Source organism: Callithrix jacchus, chromosome 8 (genome assembly GCF_049354715.1).
Source record: "Callithrix jacchus isolate 240 chromosome 8, calJac240_pri, whole genome shotgun sequence".
Taxonomy (NCBI): Eukaryota; Metazoa; Chordata; class Mammalia; order Primates; family Cebidae; genus Callithrix; species Callithrix jacchus.
Genome location: NC_133509.1, coordinates 61100001 through 61122963, shown reverse-complemented (window position 1 = coordinate 61122963; position 22963 = coordinate 61100001). Strand labels below are relative to the sequence as shown.

Here is a 22963-nt window from a genome sequence, read left to right as displayed (position 1 = left end):
ATTTTATTGGTCAAACCAAGTCATATGCCAAGCCCAGCATCAAGGAGATGTGAAGGGAACTCCTCCTCAAGAGATAGTGAAGGGAAAGACAGTGATCATTATCTAAACAATAATCTAACCTTTACCAATGTCTTGTGAGGGATTTAAACTGCACTTCAAATCCTTAGAGAGGGATACATAATAAGCGTTCAGTGAATGCTTTAAAAAGGGAGATATTTAGAGTAACTATGAGACAGAACCTGGTTGGTCTTTCACCAGCCATTTATGTTTTGCATTTGTACACATAGCTTGATTGCATTTCCAAGTTTCTCTTTTACTTAGATGCAACCATTTCTTTATTTTTTTTATTGCATTTTAGGTTTTGGGGTACATGCGAAGAACATGCAAGATAGTTGCATAGGTACACACATGGCAGTGTGAGTTGCTGCCTTCCTCCCCTTCACCTATATCTGGCATTTCTCCCCATGCTATCTCTCCCCAACTCTCCCCACTCCGCTGTCCCCCCAATAGACCCCAGTGTGTAGTGCTCCCCTCCCTGTGTCCATGTGTCCTCATTGTTCCCATTTATTTGAGTTCAGGTCAATGGAAAGTGAATACATGTGATATACTGGACTCAGTCTAGCTCACGAAAATCCCACTAGCAATCTCCTATGCTCTCTCTTTCTCATCTGCAAGCTTGAAACAGAAGTCTTAGTGGAAGACCTGGAGGCTCTAGTTCAGAGTGTCCAGCTGGATTTTTGTGATGATGGAAATGTTTTATATCTTCATATATCAATAAAATAGTTACTAGGCAAATTAGCCTTCTGAATACTTGAAATGTGGCTTCTGCAACTGAGGAGCTGAACTTTTAATTTTAATTGTTATCTATGTATGACTAATGACTACCATATTGAACTGTGCAATTCTAGAGAAAGGCATAGACATTAGATAGATGGAGCCTGAAAGGTTGCATGCCAATCATTTAACCGAACTGTGATATGAGCTAGAAATGAAATTTTACTTTGCTAAATAACTGAGATTTGGAGGTTGTTTCATGGAACGGTTAGACTACTCCAACTAACAAGGGACTGTAATTAATAGAGTTAAGCATTCAGGCTTTAGCATGCAACAGAAAATGGTTTCAATCCTGGCTCCACATACTAACTATATAACATTGGGCCAGTTACATAGCCATTTCCCTTTACCTATTAAAAGAAAATATTAGCAGAACCTACATAATAGGGTTATATGAGGATTAAATAATATGTTGTTTTTACAATAACATATGAAGCATAGTAAAAGCCTAAAAATAGCAGTTATAATTGTTGCTAGCTAGTTGAATAGCTGAAAATATACAATTCTTAAGAGTCACCCCCAAATCTGTCCTTACCTTAATATGATTATTTTTTATGTGAAAACAAGGATTGAGGCAAGCCATGACATTATTCAAATAGAATTGGACAGAATGCATTAGAGAAGTACAAAAACCACATTGTAGTATGATGCCTGGGACTTGAATAAACTGCATGGAAACAAAGAAATGAAAAGAATCCAATCTATGTTAGAAACAAAGAAATGAAAATAATCCAATATATGTTATAAAAATGATTAAAGGGAGGGAACTCCTTAAAGAGACATATTAATTAATAACAATAAAATTTAAAACCATAGTTGAAAACCCACTCAAAGGGAAATAATATAGGATGAAAATTCTAAAGAGATGTATTTGGTACAAGAGCAGTTTCTGCTAACCCCACCAACCTACCTTGACTATGATTTGTTTGGGACCTTCATGATTAGGGAAAACAAGTGTGTGCAAATGTTCGTGCAAGTGCTGAGAGAAGAAAGAGTGGGAATAGAGAACAAGTGAGTGGTTTATGACAGAACCCTTACCCTAAATAAAAAGCAAATTATTGTAGAAGTATACAATTTTTATAATAATTTAACAAATTACCAGCAGTGCAATGCCATATGCACTTTAAAGCAACATTTATCATCAATTTAGAAATTCCTTATTTCATCTAATTAAAACAGAGCTTAATACATTTTGTTACAGAAATTTATACCAGGAAACAATACAATTTAAAATCATGTTTATTATGTTTTAAAGCAAGTGACTGATTTTAGGATAGAATAGGGTCAACTCATTCCAACTGATAACTTTCTTCAATTTCAGCTAGATTGTCAAAACTTAAAAAATTATCAGAAATTTCTCTTTTATGGTGATATTTAATTTGAGTAGGGCCTTTCACATTTTGTTTGATTGGCATATAAATCAAGAAGGAATATTTCTTAAGTGCTTATTTAAAGTACTCATTTGTGAATTTTTGAAATGTAACTTAACTGTTAGGGGAATGAAAACTAGTGTTATTTTACCCATATATTTTCAAGAACTTCTTAATTTAGAGCAATTTTTGCTTGTTGATTTGTTTTGTTCTGTTGAGCTCATTTGTCAACATAAAAAAAATAGATTATCATCTCACTTAGATCATCTCATCTAGTCCAATGGCTTTAAAGACAACCAATAAGCCAATCACTTCCAAACCTCTATCTACCTCCTTGACTGTGTAAGTCTGCTTTTCTAGGATAACAAATAAATGTAGCATAGTGGATTTCGACATGTATTTCTTCAGCACAGAACTCCAGTGCTACAACTCGAATGGCCTTGAGTGGAACAGCTTGATGTCATTTGTCTTCTCTGCCCAGATGCTAGGCTTAAGGATCAGAGAATCACTGAGAAGTATCACTTTCATTGTGGAGGACAAGACAAAGGGGCCAAACTAAAACGTGCAAGCAAATTTAAAGCTTTTTGTTGCACGCAGCAAACGTCAAGTTTGCTCATAGTCTATTACCCAAAGCCATTCATGTGGGATAGGAAGTATGTTCTGCATATAAAGATGGCAAGAGAGAGGAGGGGACAAATACTTGTGAACAAATAATGCCAGCTACAGCACTACCTGTTTTCTGAACTCAAGGTTCATGTGGACATTAGATCTACTTGATTATTTCACCTGGATATTTAACAAACATTTTGCCCTCAGCATGTCCAAAATTGAACGTTTGATTTCCAATACCCCCTCCAAGCTGCAATTCACTGACCTGTCTTTCCTATCTCAGTAAATGGCACTATTAGTCTATGTTCCCAAGCACTATTCCCCAGCAGTGTATCTATCCATAAGGGCTAGTATTTACAGACTCAAATCTGGGAACTGGATTGCTTATTATACTGGAGGAAAGTCATGTTTTTATATATTTTAAACCTTTGTATTATGAAAACTTTCAATTATACCTAAAGTAGAAGGAATTATATAATAAATTCTATGTGTCCAACTGTAACGACTATCAAACTCATGGCTAATCTGGTTTCACTAAACCTCACTCACTTTACCTTCCCAACAGCTCCTCAAATGTCTTTTAACAAATTCCAAATATCACATCATTTCATCATTGGTGTTATACTATAAAAAGAGCAATATTTTTAAATCATCAAACAAATCACTATATGCTCCTGATGCCCTGCAGTTTGCTACTAGAATGAAGTCTAATTTCTCTGAGACCCATAATATTGGCCCACACCTACCTCTCTAAACCCTTTTCTCTCATGCTGCTGTTACATTCATCCAATAGGCCCTGAAACACTGAAATTTCTGGCTGTCTAATGACCAGAATATAGCCATGTGAAGATTGTGTGGGAGAGCTTTACCAAAGGACCTTATTATTTAAATATTCTCCTTATGATTTAAATAATAAGCTTAAATGCTGACCTCTCAGAAAAACATTGATTGACCATCAATCTTAATGATCAGTTATATGCTGTCTGTTCACTCTACTAGAATCTGAACATGTTAACAGAGAGTTGGTGTTTTTTACTATCACATCTTTATTTCTAGGATAGTGCTCTTTTGATAGCATGTGTTTAATAGATATTTATCATATGAATACTTTTGGTTGTACAAGTTGGAACGTTCTACTATTTGGACCATAATCCTCAGTATTTTCATTTAAAGGGTTAAATCAGTTTTACTAAGTCACATGGTTTCCAGAACTTACTATATATCCTTGCCTAGAATTTGGAATTACAGAAGACAAGCACAGCAATAGGGAAATGCTATCTTTCCATGTTAAAATTAAATGCATTGGTATGCTTGTGTTTCAAGTCAAAAATGAGGGTATGAGCTGGATTCAGGAATGCACAAAGCACTGAAAGGCAGATCCCAAAATTCCTCTTGGGATATAATTTAAGATAGCTTGAAAATAAAAATGAAAGATCAAAAAGATTTCAATTCTTATTTCTGCTATTGTGGTTTCTACATAGAAGCCACAATCTAACACATCTAAGAATTGTGTATGAATTTTTTTCATCAGCCTATTTCTCAACATAAAACCACTGAGAATCATCATCTGCAATTTTTTGACCAAATTTAAAGCAAATGAACAAGCAATTAAATAAAATATGCAAGCAATAAGCAGAAGGCGACATACAAGGAGGGCTAATCAGTGAAGTTTGTACCACCAAGAGCATATCTATGGGTGCTATTGGGGAGGTGATTAGTAAACCTTAACTTTCCCATTATCTCTCTCCAAATAATGCATAATATGCCAGTGTGCCATCTTTACAAATGCAGCCCTCTTCACCACTTGCAGCCAGATTACTGCCTTAAAGCTCCTTGTTGAGAGATATTTAGGAGTTGCCAATGGTTAAACATATTTTATAACCAAAACATTATTACCTAGGGAGATTTTATTTATGAATAAAGTTACTTTCTACCACTTCAAGGGAATAAGAAGAAAGAAAGCAAATAAATTTTTCTTGACATTAAAACTATAGAAGGTAGAGAGAACCAAGACATCACTTGCAGATAACTTCAGTATATGTCAAATAAAAACAAGAAGGAAACTTGTTAGGCTGATGCAATTTACCAGTTTCCTCATCTTTCTGATTTATGTTTATAACAATGAGTTACTAAGGTGAATGCCATGTTAGCAAGAGAACACAATCATCAAAATAGGAAGACTAAGTGTACCTGGTACAATAACTTCAAACTCAATTACAAAAAATTGTGGTTTTTCTTTTCTATAACTCAATATAATGTAACCATAACTCCATTCTTCTCAGAACAGAAACATAATTTTGCCACTTCAAAGCAGTCAAGAGGGTTCTGCTTCCCTTTCCCTTTCTTCCTGGTACTGTCTATAAATGCCAAGGTCACTAAGGTGAAATGTGACATGAGGTGAAAGGTGGCATCTTATCCTCCAACACTGCCTGCCTATCATGACATTCACTAAAATACATCCTCCATCCATCTAGTTTCTGGAATTAATACCTTCATGATGATATCAGTCTATCATATTAGATTCTCCTTGTGGTTGTTTGGGAAAATAACTTCTACTAATTTGAAATTTGTCACATCCAAAGGTCGTGCAATAATAGTATAATGATAAATGACAGTGTATCAGAATTCACTCTTAACTATTACTGATGTGTTTAATTTATAGAATGGAAAGAGTTTGAGAGCTTAAAGAAGAAATCTTGTTATTCTTTCAACATATCAGTAATATGTATTCACGAATAACCACTTGTTCTAATATTTTAAGTGAAACTGAAGATTTTCAGAATATTGAAGCTGAGGCAATTATCAAAGCTGTTTCATAACAATTACAATTTTATAGACAAGCTAGCACAAGCCATTGTGCTCCTTGCCATAGAAAATTCAAAAATTGAAAACAAAATTATTTCGCAAATTTACAATAAGAGGAATCCAGAACATGTTAATCAGTATTTAGTCTATTGTTGACTTATGATATTCAAGATAGCTTTCAGATTCATGCTTGTTATGCTCACTAGCAACTCTACGAAATATGCACAATGATGTATTTTTATTTAAATGATAAGCAGATTCAGAAGAGGTAAAATATTTACTCGTGGTCATGAGTCACAGATGTTCAAAAGTAGAGATAGAACTATAGGATCTGGGTCAAATGGGAATCCCATTTGACCCAGCAATCCCATTACTGGGTATATATCCAAAGGACTATAAATCGTTCTACTACAAGGACACATGCACACGAATGTTCCTTGCAGCACTGTTTCCAATAGCAAAGACCTGGAATCAACCCAAATGCCCATCGATGATAGACTGGATTGGGAAAATGTGGCACATATACACCATGGAATATTATGCAGCAATCAGAAATGATGAGTTCGTGTTGTTTATAGGGACATGGATGAATCTGGAGAACATCATTCTCAGCAAACTGACACAAGAACAGAAAATGAAACACCGCATATTCTCACTCATAGGCGGGTGATGAAAAATGAGAACACATGGACACAGAGAGAGGAGTACTAAACACTGGGGTCTATAGGGGGAAAAGGGGAGGGCCAGTGGGATTGGGAGGTGGGGAGGGATTACCAGGGGAGAAATACCAAATGTGGGTGAAGGGGAGAAAGCAAACAAAACACACTGCCCTGTGTGTACCTATGCAACTGTATTGCATGCTCTGCACATGTACCCCAAAACCTAAAATGCAATAAAAAAAAGAACTATAGGATCTGAAAAATAATACGATAATTTTTCTACTTAGAAACCCCTCAAAATTATGTTCAAAAATTCAGATGAAAGTTTTAACTGTATTTAGATGTGGGTTCTGCATATCAGCAGCACAATGTAATTAAGCATTCTTATAAAAGTTATGATGGGCCTCACAGATTGCAATTTGTAAGACTTCAATAGATTGTATTATTTTCTGAGTTATGTGTTATGCCATAATATTTTAAACAAAATATAGTTTGCTCTAATAATTCTTCCACAGTCTTATTTACATTACTAAATTGCTTACTAATGCATTTTTTGATATTTTGCACAGATAAACATATACCTAGTTCTTTCCTGAAGTACCAGAAATTGCAAGCTTGTCAAATTGTGATTAATCAGGATTTATTGGATATCAACATGAGTCGTCAGTAAACATGTTTATTCTTTTTAACTGAATTGCATTATTCAACAATGAAGAACAGAGCAATGGCAAATAACATTCTAACATGATAGAGATTTGAGTAACTGTTTTCACAGATCTTCAACGATCTGAACAAATGCAGAATTCATTACAGCAGTTCTTCACATAAAACTAAAGAAAAAAACATCAGTTCAATTTCTATGAGCGAGATATTGGAATTACTTGAAACAGGCTTGCGGTAGCTGTTCTCTGGGGAGAATAGTTGTTAACTCAATAGAATCAAGTCCTGAGATGGAGGGAGAGAAAAACAAACCAATCAAGGCTAATGGTTCCTGATGAACCCAGATTAAACACAGAGATTGGTCTGGTTTAAATATACTCAAGGGAACAGTCCTTCAGATAAGAGTATCAATTTTCACTTTGGGTCAATAGGATGAAGAGTGTGTGGTTAAAAATCAGATATTGCAAATGTATACAGCTTGAGTCAGGATGCTTGTTGGGGGAAAAAGAACATTGGCAATCAGAAAAAACCCTGAAAGTATATGAAGAACTATAATGAACATAGACAAGTAAAAAATGTTGTTAAAACCAACAAGATAATTTTTAAAATAGTTAAAAATAAATATTCAAAACTCAGTAACTTAAATATATATATCTTAGAAAATTAAAAAGAACTATAATTACAAACAACAAAAAATATTTATGAATAAACTTTCTCCAGAATATTTAAGATTAAAGTGAAGAAAGCTTCAGAAGCATTGAATAATATAAGCACTTGAATAGAGACATTACCATATATAAGTTTAAATGTTGCAAAGATTTAGACATTTCTACAAATCAATTTTTAGATTTAAAGCAAATCTAATCAAAATTCCATTTTTTTACTTATAAAATAATACTAAAATTTAATTTATCAAAACATGTATTTAAAAAGGCAAATAAGAGATTTTACTGAAAGGATGTTCAATGCAGCATTGTTTAAAAAATTAATAATTATTGAAATAAATTAATTACACTGTTTATGATTTTGTAAGCAAGTTGATTTTTTTATACACTAAATTGTTAGATAAGTTACAAAATGGTATGTATGTTATAGTAATGATTTTTATTTTGAAAATACTCTGGAAATATAGTTACATATATTTTTACATATAGGGAAAAAAAGTTTGAAACTCTCACTGCTCCTAGCTACAGGCAGATAAATCTCCCAAGACGGGAATGAAGAGGGCTATTTCAGGATCTTGTTTGAGGAACACTCCTTGAGCAATCTCCACCTTTCATAGCTGGCCCCTCCCATGTATTGCTGTGTTCATGTTTCTTTCTTCAATCTGTTTCTTTATAATTTTTTCAAGGGAATAATTATAACTTTTTCCCACTGCTTTTACCAATATGTATGTACTTACTCATTATACAATATCTTCTATTGCTGAGATTTGGAAGCTGGAAAGGAAAGATATAGTATGCATTTACCCTGTAATATTGAAACAAAACTGGAGAAACTTTGACAATGGCTGTCAAGACTGACTTATCTCTGTGTTTATAGTGTTCATAATTGGGTGGTGGAATTGTAAATGTTTTTTATTTTCTTTATTTTTTATTTTTTATTTTTTTAGTAAATCCATGCTATCCAAATTGTTCACTCTTGGCATATATCGTTTTTGTAATCATAAAATCTATATTCTGTAAAATCTATAATATTTGTTTCTTTTTTTAATATCCCTAATACTATCTGGTAAAATGAAAAGAAAGTATTTTAAATACTTTCACTTTTATAGTTTTAGGTCACTTATAGAAAGAAAATGGACATTTTATCAGACATCTTACGCTGATAAAATGGAATTCAGGTGGACAGTAAGTCAGTTAATATATGTATAGGGTATATTAATATATGTATAGGATATGTTTTCAGCTCTTTGAAAAAAAATCCACAGAGATTGTATTAACTGAACACAGTATTAAAGGATAATCTCTTTGAGAATAAACACTGTGGCAAATGCATTTTGATATCCTTCATTGCAGCTACCACAGGGCCTTACACAAGTACACAATGAAATGCACGAGTAATTAATACTGACTTAAGATTCACTTCAACCCATTTTATCAACCAAACCATTGTTTGATATATTTAGAGGATAGGTTTTTAATTCTCTAAAAATGTTTTAAAGATGTCTGAAGAATATTCCATATCATTATGTTGAGAATAAAAACAATAGGGACTCTGGTTTATTATCTTAACAAGTAGCATCCAGTAACACCATGCTCTGTGAGGATATACATATGCTTCCACAAATGATCACATACTTGAGATCTGACTGATTTCATTATTTGATTTTGTACTTTTAAAAATATTTTCCTATCATCATTTCAGATAGGAGAATGACCTTGACCTCATGAGCATAGAGCATCAAGTAGAACTGACTAGCATGTAGTACTATTGTCTTTTTATGTATAGAAAAGATACACACATTTTTTAGGCCCCCAAGAGAGGTCAAAATAAATGTGGCAAGCTGGTTATTGGCCTCAGATTAGAGTCATGTCTTCCCAAAAGGCATTCAAACTAGACCATTAAGAAAAATGGGTTACTGGGACAAAAATTATTATAAGATGATATACACCTACATAGGATTCCAAGGGCCTTCTGTGTTCTATTCAGGCTCTGAAAATATGCAATATGAATGAACTAGAACCTGTAACTGTCCTCCATTTATTTCGTTGAACTGGGTATTTTTTCTAAAAATAAAAAGTTTGTATCTGCTGAAAATATATACAATTTGCATAGAGTTTCAGCAAGTATGAGGGGAAAAAAATCTAATTTGACTTGGATGCTGATTGATTTCCTAAAGTCCCATTGCTTTCGATTTCTCAGTGATGACATACTTCCCCACAGTCAATATGCATCTCTAATTTGTTTGCAGGAAAGTTGGCCTCTTTTGCTTTCTCAGATCACACTTTGTAATCAATGGCTATGTTCTAAATAGAATTCAGAAATGTCTTTGGAAATTGAGGCCAGTTACAATGAATTATTTTTAGCCTGCTCTCCCTCTAAGAACTTATTACTACCGTAGCATAGCAGTGAATTACAGTTTTTTCCCTTACATCTGCAAACCAACACACATTCTACTACAATGGGCCAGGATTTACAGACCAGCCACATGCTGTGAATAGATTTTGTTCGATAAAATCCACTCCAAATTCACTTGTTAAAAACATGCCATATTTACATGACTGTTGCGATATTTCAAAAGATAGAAATTAACACTTCAGTCACTTGGCCCATTAAATAAATTTTCAATATCTGTGTGTGGAACAAAGCCTTAATTTCTAGGAAACTAAAAGACTTCTAATAATATTAGAAGATACAGGATAAGTAAGAGGCTCAGGTTTGGAATTTGAAGTCAAAATCAAATTACAGTAATAAGTAATAATTATATCTTAGAGTAAGCTATTCATTTATATTTGAGTGACTGCTATTCCACAAAATAGTTTATCTTTCTCAGAGACTAGTTATTCATTACACTATCATATATTCATATTTCAGTTACCACTGGCGAGATAAACCTGAGAAGCAGATGACCTGTGTAAACTTATCTGAGTATAGATTTCTGAACTTGAATACTGCATCTTAAGAAGTCATCATCATTGATTTGTCTATTCTATAAAACTTCTACCTATAAACAACAATGAATCCCACAACCTTAAAATCCTACAATAACAGTGGAAGGAGATTCTACGTTAATGTTTTGCAACAATACATTCAAATAGTTAATTCATTTGGACAAAAGATACAAGTGAAGAAATAAAGCCAAAAGCAGAATAAAGATACTACCAGAACTGTTATCAAAGTTGTGGTTCAAGGGTATCAATAGGGTCACTTAAGTTAGGTCATAGAGTTCACTAAGACTGAGGCTAAGCTATAAAGCTGGTACTGATGACATACATTTATGCTTCATTCACTTGCTGACAAACCCAATGCTATCTATGTACCATTGCTGATCCAGGCACTGTTCTTAGAGGTGGGATACAGTAATGAAAGACAGACAAAGTCCTTCTTCTCATGCTGTCATGAGGCTTCCATTTTAGATGAAGCAAAGGAGGGGGGAACTCCTCAACAGACAGATGATAGATTGATAGATAGATAGATAGATAGATAGATAGATAGATAGATAGATAAACTTAAGGTAGTGATAAATGCTACGAGGAAAAAGGAATGTATCACATTCTCAAACAACCATATTGTACCACATCTGTTGGAAATATACTTTAAAACAGCTTCAGTAAACATTGTTAGAATTAAAAAACAAGAAAACAACTTTTCAGGAGATAATTCATAAACATACTTATACGAGTAACTTCTCTGAACTTATTAGTGGCGGGATTAGTGTAAGACCTAGCATTTTCTTAATTCTAGAGCTGTGCTTAGATGTATGCCTTAGCTTTCAGCTTTCTTTAGCCATAGGCTACATTTAACTTTAAGGATTATAGTATTACCTTAAGAAGAGTATTAGAATAAAATTCAATGAGTAAATGAGGATTCTATAGATTCAGGAGATCGTGAGCAAATCTTAATCTCTTTGTGTTGGTTTTCTCCAATGCAACTAACAAATGTGGATAAGTTTTTTCAAATAAATATAAAGGAGTATTTGATGATTGTTATCTGATTCAATTCCTAATGTACCATACCAACTACAGTGACAAGCATGGGAGTGCATCAAGGAAGACAAACACTAAATAATTCATTATACATGTTAGAAAAGTGGAGACCTACCCATATTTGGAGAAGATAAGCCACGATAATATTTGAGCAAACACTCAAAGGGTGAACATACTTTAGTGCATATATTAAGTAGCATATTTGAATTCTTTGAGGTTTCCTTGAAGAACAGCAATGAGCATTTGTATAACAACAGTAGTGAAAGTCACATTATTATAATTTTATATCAGAAGATATAATATAGATATATTATAATTTTATATAGAAGATATAGAATAAGCCCCAAACCCCAAATAAATACTATAAACAAAAACAAATAAAGTTTTGGTAATTTGCTCCTCACTACATCCCTGAATAAGATGTATCCCAACCTGTTAAATCTTTAGCACACGGCTAAATCTTACAGCTATTTTCAAATGAGTTAATAGCCTTTGCCCTGTTTCCTCCTTTGTTTCTCATTTGTTATATTCTTCATTCTCTCTTTTCAGTACAAACAATCACACTAGTTACTAAACAGCATAGTCAAGACAAAGTGGCCCCTGAAATTATTCATCTTGCAGTGAAGTCATTGAGAATAGAATGAATACATTGTAAGCAGTCTACTCCCCAGCCGCCATCTGGTTATAAGAGAAAAGGTGAAACATTGATTTCTCTATGAACTTTGTTTTAAAACCAAATTTTTATAAATTGCATAAGATTGATCACTATAGTAAAAATACCCTTTCATTTGACTTAAATATCAAGTTTTGGTGATGAATCCTTATACACATATTATACTGATAGAACAAAGAAATAAGATTTCCAGGGCTCACAATAGCTACATCAATTTTCCATTAAAAGCTTCAGAATTTAGCTGATCTCATTTAGTAATAACCTAATTAGTGAAGGTAAGGAAATAACATGCATCAATCTATTATCTTTCTTATATAAATTATATGATGAAATTCATTTACAGCCATAAGAATACAGGTTATAAATGACTCTGATAATGTGTTAATACACTAGAAACCCAATTGAACCTGTAAGTACATATTTCTTCACTGAAATTGCTCAAAATCCATTCATCAAATTGTTTCATCTAAATTTATTTCCCACTAGTAAGGAGAAAAGGGGGGCAAAGAAGAAAGATGAGAGAGGTAGAAATGAAGAATTTCTGATGTTATAGTCCTGGGCCAAACTTTAAGCTTTTCAAATACCTAACAGAAAAGGAAAATCATTTAATATCTTGTCATACTAAACACAACGAATGATGGCTCTTGTCCACAGTTTCAGTTAAATGCTAAGAAATACAATTTGTGACCTTATTTTTTTTTTGTTTTTCTACAAGAGCTACAAAGAGCCGTTTCAAAATGATTGTTCGCTTTAAAGCTTGGCATTGTTCCTCTTACCTGCCTTATTTTAATTTACATTTTGGAATAAGAATTTTTTGATAAAGAATCCTCAGTATGCATCCGATGGTCTTTTGAATATTCACTAATAAAAACTGACCTATCTCCGAAAAAAATAAAAGGGGACCAGTTTATCAGGCTAAATGCCACAATTATTTTATCTTCTAAAAATTAATCTTTTTTTTGTCATGAAGGCACCAGATTACTGCTTCTATATATTCTGAAATAACTTCTACTGCATACCTCCTTAAATATTTTACTTTCTGCAAGAGTAGAGAGCAGAAGAGAAGGAATAATAGAAGCACTGTGAAATTCTAAGTCAAAGACAGGTGTTTTGCTGTTGTTTTGGTTGGTAGGACGTTTATCAAGTCCAGGAAAATGGAAGCGCTCTCCTTCAAGAGAACATCCTAGTAAGTAGCCACAGAGAACCTCTCCCCTGATGACCCCTCAAGAGAGAACAATTGTCTCTCTTGGCCAAGTGTCTACATATAGGCCAAAGGGCCTATCTCAACTTTCAAACTGTTTGAAAAATGCATTAATATTCATGTAAAATTTTCATTTTACTTATTTAAATAAATACCAACTTATTTTCATATTAAAAATTCCTGCCTGGGACCTGTGCCTCACGCCTGTAAACCCAGCACTTTGGGAGGCTGAGGCGGGTGGATCACCTGAGGTCAGGCATTCCAGACCACCCTGGCTAACATGATGAAACTCTGTCTCTACTAAAAATACAAAACGAGCTGGGCATGGTAGTAGGTGCCTGCAATCTCAGCTAGTTGGGAGGCTGAGGCAGGAGAATCACTTGAACCTAGGAGGTGGAGGTTGCAGTGAGCTGAGTTTGCATCATTGCGCTCCAGCCTGGGTGACAAGAATGAAACTCCTTCTCAAATAAACAAACAAACAAAATTCACAAACCTTTTGGTAATATTGCAGCCCCACACCACCACATGCACTCAGAGGGATCCATAACCAAGTCAGAGATGCATAAACAAAGGTTACCTTCTCTATGAAACACAACAGCTTATAGAAAATTATTAAATGCATGCTGTAATTGACCTTAAGGGTTATATCATCAAACCACAGTTTCTAGGTATGATTATATTTGGTATAAACGTAAAAATCTACTTTCTATTTGAAAATCTCCAGAATGGAGATAACATATCTGAGCATGTTTTAAATTATATACCTAAGAAACGATTCAAATCTAAAAATTTCCTTTGTCAATAAAAAGTCATCTATTCCTTTCTACCCTAGGGTTCAAGGAAGGACAGCTGTCAACTATAACTACATCATTATTATTATTTTTTTTAATATTAGAAGCACAAGAAAGTTACATTTTATTAAGAAAAGGTGATTTTTACTCGGAACTGTGTAAGACCTGTGAAATGATAATAGCAGTAAAATAACAATAGATTTTAAACATTTCAATACCTCTGCAAGCTCAGGGGACAGAGAAACTAAGGCATTGCCCCATCCAAGGTCATGCAGAATTAAAAAAAGAAAAAAAAAATGAGTCAATAGGAAGCCAAGCCAGGACTTTCAGTCTCTTGTTTTTACTGCTTCAATAGTCTCACCATCATTAAAGTTCTTTTTCATTCAGGTTAGACACAGCCCTATGGGATTCATTCCCCCTTGTGTGTGTTGCTTGGCTGAGCCATACATTTCTATTGGCCCTATTGATTAGGCATCTGCTTCCTCTGTGAGGATAGTTTGCTCTTGTGGAACTGTGTTTAGCAGCTGTTACAGTTCAGATGAGTGTTGACAGGATGAAAATTAAATTAACACCCAATAACATTTTAACACCTGGTCCAACAACTGCAATATCATTGAATTTCACCTTTTCCAAATTGCTTCGGGAGTTAATTCATCCTTACTTTGACTTTGACCTGAGGAGACATTCCTGTAATTTTGCCACAAAAGACTCTCTCCTGACTGTTCATTTATAATTTCCATGAACCTCCCTCTGATCCATGTTTAGTGACTGCATGGCCAGTCTTTGGAAAATATACAGAAGAAATATCCTACTGGAAGAGCTGCTACCTTCTTGATTACAGCTAAAGAATGAGCACAAAAACATTAACTGAAAAGGAGTTGTGTTTCACTATAGCATAAGCGAGACTGATGGGCAACTAACCATCTTACCAGAGAAAATGAAGTAAAAAAGAATGCAGGTTTCACACACTTGTGACTTCCTAAGCCTTGATCGCCTTGTGAATAATGTTGGAAGGAGGATGGAAAGCACTGTCTTGAAGCCAGTGGACTCTGAAGTCAGTCTGCCTTTTTGAAAACTTCACCTTGGCTGCTCCCTAAGCATATGACACTGTGTAAAATACTTCAATTCTTAAGCCTCATTTTCCTCATAAAATGCAACTAACAATAGTGTCTAATAAGCAGAATTATTTTGATGATTATACAATCCATGTAAAATTCTTAAAGTGATAGTGCCTGACACGGCCTGACATATACTAAGTTGTAAGTAAGCCTAAGGTACCATATTATTTCACAGTCTCCCTGAACTGACAGGGAGCTTTGAGATCTTTTAATCTTGCCCTCTCATTTCACATTAAGCAAGCACAAGGGGGTTCAGCAATTTCTCAAAAATGTTTATTTTTGTAGTCAGAGCTGAGAAACAAAACCAGGTTTCCTCATCAGAACTTTTATTTTCTTTTTATAAGACTGCCAACTTCTATTATAATAGGCTATTTATTTAGAACAGATTCTGTGTCCATGCTATGTAATTTATCCACTTAAGCTCCTTTTGTATTTCTTTTTCTCCTCTGGAAGATGGAAATGGTGTTATTTTCTGTTGGCCAGAGGTATTAAGAGGCATAGATAATAAAAATATCATGCTATCATTTGCTGTTTAGAATTCCTATCAGATGCTAGGTGCCCTGTCAAAGATAAATATAACACAGCTCCTAACTTACAAGAAGGCAAGGAAAAAATGTTATCACACCACCACATAAAAATACAGTCTATTAACAATTATTAGAAAATGATAATCCATTTTGTGGATTTTCTGGGATCATTATGTCTTTTCTTATTTTCATTGACTTCAATTTTATTGCTAATTATATTTGTATAGAAAGAGAACTAGTAGAAGGGAGAATTGCATCTTTTAATTTGGGTAGTGTTGCACATATTAACAATTATTTTGGCAAATGTTTTGTATTTCTAGAGATTGATATTTTAAGCTGTAATGAGATTTTAGGATTAACTGCAAATTCTATTTATCTATTTTTCCCACCTGCCTTTTCCCCCCAAAAGTAATACAGGCTCAAGAGTTTTTTTCTTTGTTTTATGATAGATTATCAACCCCCCGAAACTTTTTTCTTTTCATCCTAAGCGAATGGTAGTGATAAAATAGGCACAATTTGCAAGACACAATTTGGCGGTAATAGTTACTTTCACAAGTGATACTTTTAAAAAAATAATTTTAATTATTTTATTTTATTTTTTTTTTAAGTTTTTATTGGATTATAGGTTTTGGGGTACATGAGCAGAGCATGCAAGACAGTTGCGTAGGTACGCACATGGCAGTTCGCTTTGCTTTTCTTCTCCCCTTCACCCACATTTGGCATTTCTCCCCAGGCTATCCCTCCCCACCTCCCCCTCCCACTGGCCCTCCCCTTTTCCCCCCAATAGACCCCAGTGTTTAGTACTCCCCTTTCTGTTTCCATGAGTTCTCAAAAAATAATTTTAATTATTTTAAATAAAACATCCGAATCCTTTATTATTAAACTTCAAAATTCAATGTAAGCATTTGTTTCTCTGAAAAATGCGTTTTGTAAAATGAAGTATAATGTCATGAAAAAAAGGCTGATGGAAGGGGTGTGTGAGGATTCTAACTAGTCTAACCTGCTAGTATGAGAAAAGCAGTTCTCCAGAAGTACAAATCAAACGTTGGGAAGTATTGAATGTTTTCAAAACGTTATGTAATTGCTTAATTGCCTCACTCTCCTAAATGGTTCCCTGTGTCCCCTCAGGCAAATAAACCCTTCATTGCCCTAACTGTAGAAGGGATCTAATCACCCTGGGGAGAATATGCATATAATTTGAAATATATAAGCATCAATGATACAATAATGTGCTCAGCAACAGGTATATCACTGATTCCATCTATATTTCCCAAATAAAGGTATATGTATCCAGAGAAAGGTATGTTTTTTACTAAACATAATAAGACTGACAACAGTTTTAAAATATTTCTAGCTATCTAAGCATGCATTTAAAACAGGAAGAAAAGTTATGATTCTCAGATTTTCATAGATATGATAGTGTCTTATATCAATCCTTTGCTGAACTAAGCATCTAAAAGTACTCCTACTAAAACTAATGTATTGACACCATGATCAGGATTAATATTTTAGTGTTGAATGAAGAATGAGAAAAGATAATCTTTACAGATTTACAATATGTTTGAGCATTTTTAAGAGCCTTGGCAGCCAGTGACACTTTGCTTTTGAATATTTTAATTACTCTTTACTACAGTAAGATATGGTCATCTGGGGAAAACGTATTGTTTTCCCAGGAGAAAGAGAAGCAAAAAAAAAAAAAAAAAAAAGGAAAGAAATCAGGAAAACTTCTCATCTATGTCATTGTCAGTATATAGGGCAATCAAGTAATAATTTATAAAATCATAGAACTGGAAGAAATCTTAATATTCCATTCAGCCCACATTTATGCCTCCTGGAAGTATGTAGAAAATAAGAAAAAAGGGAAAAAGAACTATAGACTCTTGAATAAAAAACAGCAGCGACCAGCCGCGGTGGCTCAAGCCTGTAATCCCAGCACTTTGGGAGGCCGGGGCAGGTGGATCACGCGGTCAAGAGATCGAGACCATCCTGGTCAACATGGTGAAACCCCGTCTCTACTAAAAATACAAAAAATTAGCTGGGCATGGTGGCATGTGCCTGTAATCCCAGCTACTCAGGACACTGAAGCAGGAGAATCACTTGAACCCTGGAGGTAGGGCTGCAGTGAGCTAAGGTCATACCACTGTACTCCAGCCTGGGCGACAGAGTGAGACTCTGTCTCATACAAAACAAAACAAAAAAAAAAAACCAAGCGGCTCATCAGCCTCTGATACTATTTTAAAATATTCATGCTAATTTTGGCAACCAAAGCAGGTAGAGCTCCTTTTTTGTCACTTCATCAGACATGAAAGTAACAGTAATAGTAATAATAAATTAATTAAAATACCACAGAATCCCACCCCAGAATACTGGGATCATCTGATAGGAACATTTATTTTAAGATAAGATGGCCATGCCTATAAATTGTGGCATGTATTCCCCCATGGCTACACAGATAGAAAAAACAGGATCCAAATGGAGGGGCATTACCTGCCATGCCAACATCTGTTTTAGAAAACCAAGATAATAGTCAAGTTTGCTCTATTATTTGTTGTTTACATTTAAGTGGTAGAAGAAACTAACAGTAATCTGAAAATTCTAAAATTTTTAGTTTATTTGCCAAAGGGAATCACAATCTCAGCCTCTAGGGCATCTCAGATGTGGCACATAAGTCATTTATTCTGATGTTACCAGCCTGCTCTTCCAGCACTCTGACCTGCTACAGATGACTGCTAATAACTATATCCAAGTCAAAAAAATTTTGGAAGGGAAAGTTCAAATGTATAGAATTTGGTACTAGTGTATATTAGCAGGAAAATTACGTACGTATATATCTGGTGGAAAATTTTAAAAATATTCTTTGTTACAAATATAAATAGCTAATGTATTATTTGACAAACTTATGGTCATTATTGAAATTCTTAAGATCTGTTCTATGGATATTCTATAAGATGGATAAGATTCATAGTCTCTGTTTTAATATTGCTTTTCCAATATCTCAATAGGTTTTTTTTTCTGATTTTCTGATTTTTCTGATTTTAATACAAACCACTATTAAGAAAAGAAAGAAGTCAACAAATAAATATGTCTCTCATAGTAACTGGAATTTATTCTCTCTACCACAGACCACCAAGAATGCAAAGTGTATTCCATCTGCATGAGAGTTTAGGCTAGGAGTACCAAGAATATAATGTATGACCTAAGAACTCTGAGGTGAAAGTGTCCTTAAAAATGGTCTTGACAGATAGATATAATCAAGATGTCATGATGCTGTGGCATACAATACCCACATCCATCTGAAACAACCTGTAGAAGGAAAAGAAAACAGAGAAAGACAGAGTCATTCTTTGTCTGATATGTCATTCATTGCATCAACACCAAATGTTAAGTAAATAAGAAAGCAGATTTTAACCAGAGGAAACAAGTTCCTTATCTAGAGATTTTTATTTAAAGCTTTATTACAAATTGGGAAAAAGAAATATAATTATATTTGCCTTCAGAGAGGGATCAGGGTAGCCTTCCTAAGAAAATAGATATTTAAGTTTTGGTTCCTAAGAGTTGCTAAAACTGAGGATAAAGGGAAATTGTCTTTGGAATCAGTTACACACCCAGAATTAGCTTCAAGATGAACTAAGGGAGTAGGATGAAAAAAACAAATATAACCTATCACAGAAATTATATGTTTACATAACTATAACATCGTTATCTAACAAAAAAATTTAAGAATTGAAATGTATTTGATTTATCTTAGTGACTATACTTTAAATATATAATTATTCAAAATATTTCCTATCAGAGCTATTGTATTTTATAGATAGAATAAGTTTCCAAATATTTAAAAAACAATCCCATTTTTAATAAGCTCACAAATTATACTACAATTATTGCAGAAAGTTAATAGATAAATGTGGGTTAGTAACTTACTTTTACAGAAATAACAAATGTAGCTCAGATAGTCTCCATAACAATAAAACTGCTCCATAATTGAAACTCAAATGCTTTTATTTACAAACACATGTAGTGAATGTCGATCAGGAACTTTGGGTGTATTTAAGCTGTAATGAGGGCTAACGCATTTAAGACTTGTCCTGGACAGGACCAGGAGGTAGTATCAAAAATTCAACAGCACAATTCCATGGCTGCAACAAAGATGGAGTTTCATCATTCATGGAGAATGCTCATAGATTTAGCCATTATTGATATGTACCTAGATGTTGACTCTTTTCTTAAAGCTCTCTAAGTAGTCCATTTCTAACTTGTCTTCTACTATGATTTTATCTCAGAATCTACATGACATTATGTTTAAAAATTTCTAGCGAAATAACTTCACTTCTCTATATTTATTTAATTTCTCTCACTCCTCTTCTTAGGTGAGGCGATAATCCCATGTTCATCATCTTTAAAACAATTTATTTATTTTTTTGAAATGAAGTCTCACTATGTCCCCTAGGCTGGAGCATGATATCTGCTCACTGCAACGTCCACCTCCCAGGTTCAAGTGATTGTCCTGCCTCAGCCTCATGAGTAGCTGGGGTTATAGTCACCAGTCACCATGTTCAGCCAATTTTTCTATTTTCAGTAGAGAAGGGGCTTCACCAATTATAATTTTTAAAGTATTCATTTAGGTCATCTGAAAAGCAGACAGCAAGATGGGAGGAGACTTTCAAGAGACTTTTCAGTTGGAAACAACAGCAAAGAATAAAGTGGAGGAAGCAGGAGCAGGCAGAGAAATCCTTCAGACAGCAATGCAGATCTGATGTTTTTGATGAGAAAGAGAAAGAAGGAGAATTGGGCAGGTAGAGTCTAAGACTATAGTACAGCTCTAAGAAAAGCTCAGCCAGAAAGCTAGGAGTTCCCAAACCAAATTTTCCTAGTAGAGAAGTCCAATGTCTTATCAGTATGGGCCATCATCAATATTCTTACCATACTTGATCGCTGGCTGGGGCATCCAGGGGTAGCATGGCTTCATAATAGCTGAATTATGGTGCTGGATCCAGAGGGGTGGTGGTGGTGGCTGGATGTTTCATTTTGCTTTCAACAGCAGAGCTCAATGGTGCAATTCTATGTCTGCCTTGGTAGTTTTGGACTCTTCTTGCATCTCTGTGAGAATTGTAACCTGGAATACGAAGACACTTTGGAAATGCCCAAAAGTGAGGCAAGAATCTGTATATGAACATACCTCCAACTGGAGATAGAAAGTCTATCAGTGTCACAGTGATAAAGGACTCAAACTGACACAATTGTCTTCTGACAAACACTGTAGTTAGAATAATACAACTCTTTATTCACATGAGGAATTAGAAAAATCCCAGAAGTCTTTATTCTCCATTAATAAGGATGTCTCTGTATTTTTCTCATGATTGATGAAACATATCTTGGAATAAGTTTTTCAGTAAGGGTAACATCCTTCTTCAGAATACGCATATGTAAGAACTCCTTTCTATCGCCTTTGCAGATACACACTAACTTGACTGAGAGGAGATAAAGGAATTGCAATTTAGTCAACAATACTGTTCCATAAGGTGAGGCACACTTCTCCCCCATCCTCCCACCACCTGCATAATTCTTAACAGACCAAGGTAGAACTGCAGTTATCGCCAAGTGTGGAGGGACATGGGATTCAAGGATGAGACACTCCAAAGTCACTGGGGAACAACCAGAGAAACGAACTCAACTGGTAGTTGCTTGAATTTGTTTTATCATACATCATTTTACTCTCTTATTTCAAGAGGTTAGGAGGATAAAAATCACACAACATGGACTCCTTTGGAAATTGGGTTTCTAGATGTGAATTAGCTGCATTCACTTGGCATCTAGTGGCAGTGGTGGCTAGCAAGTAAGTTTTGACAGGAATGTTTTTGCTTCACACTGGCTGAATGCTCTGCTCCCTTATCATTAACCATCAGTATATGTGGTGGCAGTCGAAGTAGCCCTGGAAATAGCAGGGATTTTAGGGTTATTAGATAGTCATTGAAGTAAAAAAAAAAAATCTCACTTTCCAGATTCTATTATACTTATGGAGGCAAGAGTAAATAGCATTAAATCAATGCCATAATATATCAAACAGCTTGTAGGAGCATCAAACTGGATTACTGAGAACAAAAATGGAAACGGAATAATACCTAACTAAAGCACAATATCTTTTAGGTAAAGAGAAGGGAATCATCACACATACAGACAAAAAATACATGAATATCTATAACATAATGGGGCATCTAAGATTTTAAAATATCTACAGTATTAAAGACACCACCAGCAGTGATTTGTAAACTGTCTCATGCCATCTGCCCACAGGCTTCTTCCATGAAGCCTTGCCAAGTCCTGGATCCATCTTCGAAACTGTTTGACCTTCAGTCCCAGGGGAACTTTGGCTGTTTTCTCTTGTCCCACCTTCTGTCCTTGACCTGTACACTCACCTCTATTGATTATTTAATTCATTAATTAGATGTACAATTAGCTATTGCACCACTCTGTTTAGTTGGCGTGTATATCTTTGGAAAGTCTTCCAAGTAAAAGACAGTTTATGTTATTATTAATTTGTTACCTATGATATCGGTAATAATTTGTTCTAGAAGTTAGGCATCACGTCTTTGGTCAGGAAAGTGACTTTCTATGGCAACATGATTTCTATAGGAACATCAATTTAAACTGTACCTTTCACAGCATTTTTTCCTAAATATGAATTCTAATAAATACAATGCACATTCATAGATTTTTGAGGGCTAAAAAATAAATTTTATGTATTTGTTCATCTTTCTCTACTTATTTTATCAGGATACAGACTGAGGATATTTATGAAGCTTCACATCATATGTTTATATCTTTGCAAAGCACTTTTTCTTAATAATGACTTAAGATTTCCCTGAATGTATTTTTAGGAGTCAATTGTATAAACAATTATATGCAAATAGTTTAGCTAAAATAACCCAATTACAAAAGAAAATTTTCCTATCTCAAAAGCAAAGAAATAACAGTCATGACAACATGTATTATTTCTGTCATTCATTTACTATAATAGTCAAAAAATAACAACACTTCAAATTCTTGCTCTGCCAAGTTTTGATGAGATT

At 34.3% G+C, this 22963-nt stretch overlaps 2 long non-coding RNA genes across 2 annotated transcripts in view; one reads left to right on the top strand and one right to left on the bottom strand.

Annotated features, from left to right (window-relative positions):
* The first annotated feature begins 6842 nt into the window (after positions 1-6842).
* LOC103795702 (uncharacterized) overlaps positions 6843-22963 on the top strand; it is a 55564-nt gene continuing 39443 nt past the window's right edge. Inside the window, exons 1-2 of the long non-coding RNA XR_623307.2 lie at positions 6843-6943; positions 19019-19106. This is a non-coding gene — a long non-coding RNA (uncharacterized LOC103795702). The remainder of the gene's footprint in view (positions 6944-19018; positions 19107-22963) is intronic.
* LOC103795701 (uncharacterized) lies at positions 6933-18476 on the bottom strand. The gene is made up of 5 exons (XR_623306.3): positions 18384-18476; positions 15181-15344; positions 11702-11807; positions 10479-10604; positions 6933-7107 (listed from the first exon to the last, which is right to left on the bottom strand). It is a non-coding gene; the product is annotated as an uncharacterized LOC103795701 (long non-coding RNA).